The sequence below is a fragment of the Tamandua tetradactyla genome, chromosome 12, assembly GCF_023851605.1.
Source record: "Tamandua tetradactyla isolate mTamTet1 chromosome 12, mTamTet1.pri, whole genome shotgun sequence".
In the NCBI taxonomy this organism is placed as follows: Eukaryota; Metazoa; Chordata; class Mammalia; order Pilosa; family Myrmecophagidae; genus Tamandua; species Tamandua tetradactyla.
This window is the reverse complement of record NC_135338.1, coordinates 62,452,157-62,453,936: the sequence shown is the minus strand read 5'-3', so window position 1 is coordinate 62,453,936 and position 1,780 is coordinate 62,452,157. Positions and strand designations below refer to the sequence as shown.

The window sequence follows — 1,780 nt, the reverse complement described above, 5'->3', positions numbered from 1 at the left end:
ACACACACACACCATGTTCATACCATCTATGATGAAAAGAAAAACACACTAGAGAAAATATAGACAAACTTTCTGATAGACAAAGGGCATTAACAAACTGAGTAAACACAAAGCTCCTCAAATTAATTAGGCATAGCTCTTGTTAGAAAAGTGGGCAAATGCTCTGAATAGGCAATTCATGGGAAAGGCATAAAAATAGCAATAAATATAAGAAGAGTTTCTCAACCAAGGCAATTGAAATTACAAAAGGAAACAAGGAGATTTTGTGTTTTTCATCTGTCATCAGCCCAAATGTTTGAGTGTGACAACATCCAGTGCTCACGGGGAAAAGAGGGTACACGAATACATGCCCTGAGCTCGTGTGTCAGGGGGACATTGCGGCGAGGGCAATGCGGCAAGATACGCCGCAAAGTCAACTGCAGCTGCCCTGTGCCTCAGCAACCCACAGGGGGCCAGGGGGGCCCAGCACTGTTTGTGACATCATCTTCCGCTGCTCTCAGCAGGACCAGCCTGTCCACCCACTCCCAGCCATTCTCAGAGGCACTCAGCATGGACCCCACAAAGACAGGGCACATCCCACAGGGGAAGGAGAGCAGTAGGAGGCAGGGGTGCCCTCTGAGCCAACCCCATGGCTTCGCTTGGGCTGCTCCCATCCTTGGCCCCCTGGCCCCAGCTGTGCCGTGGTCCCCCTCGTTTCAAGGCTGGGCTGTGGGCAGGGTGAAAGGCTGCAGGTACACCCCAACCCTGGGGCAGTAGCATGTATATTTGGGATCCCCGGGCAGCGTGTGCATCTGAAGCCCCCCTGTGTCTCTGCTCCTGACTACGTTTACTGGCTGTCAGGGCTTAAGTTCTACCTGAGCCCTGAGCTTCTGGAAAACAGCAAAATTAAGGGAAATGACCCACTGCAAAGAGCTGCCCTTCCGTGCCTAACTGGGATGAGATTCCCCGGGTGCTCTCCACACCCCCAGCCTTTTGCCTCATAAACAGTTAGCTGAACTGCTCGTCCTCACCAATCAGTGGGAACAAGATCCTCATTAACCAAACCTGGTGACGCCTCTCCCCTTTCCCCAGGCCCCTGAACTCCAAGGGCGCCTCCTGGAAAGCCGACGACCCCACCTAGGACTCCCGTGTCCCATCCATCGCGCCACCATTTTGCCTCATCCCTTACTCCATTCTTTCCTCGCTGAGGAAGAAAGAGCCTTCAGCTTTCTGGTCTGCACTCTCCCTATTGTCACAGCCCCCTCCCTCCAGTGCAACAGCTCTCTCCCTCTTTGCAATAATATTGAATAAATTCTCTCCTGACAGAGCTCCGCTTTGTTTTCACTCTGACAGGGGGTATTCTGGAAAACCATTTCAGCGGGTGGGTGGGGGCAGGGAAGGGTCCAGGGCTGGGCAGCTCTCCAGGCCCCATGGACATAAGCTGCTCATGCACAGGCTCCGGGGTCTTCCTTACAGGTTCTGGGATGGGAGTCCAAGGCTGAGCCACTTTCGTCTCCTTCTTATCATCTCTCGGGCCCAGAAGATTCTTCGGGTTGGGGGCTGGTGGAGGGGCTGCCCCAGCAGCCTGCTAGGAAAGAGCCACTGCTCTTCCTTCCCTGCCCAGTGGCCCCTGAACCCCGGGAGACCTGGGTACAAAGATGGTGCTGACCCCACACAGCCTGGCTCCATGTGGGAACAGAGGCCGGGCTCTGTCCTTCTCTCCCCCACCCCAAACCCAGAGGAGCACCCGGTTCTCCTAGCTGCAGACCGTCTGGCTCCCTGTGGGGTGTGGGGCCGGGGC

General features: G+C 55.0%; 1 long non-coding RNA gene across 1 annotated transcript; it reads left to right on the top strand.

Annotated features, from left to right (window-relative positions):
• The first annotated feature begins 501 nt into the window (after window positions 1-501).
• Window positions 502-1,306, top strand: LOC143651549 (uncharacterized). The gene is made up of 2 exons (XR_013160032.1): window positions 502-731; window positions 1,072-1,306. It is a non-coding gene; the product is annotated as an uncharacterized LOC143651549 (long non-coding RNA).
• Window positions 1,307-1,780: the final 474 nt, after the last annotated feature.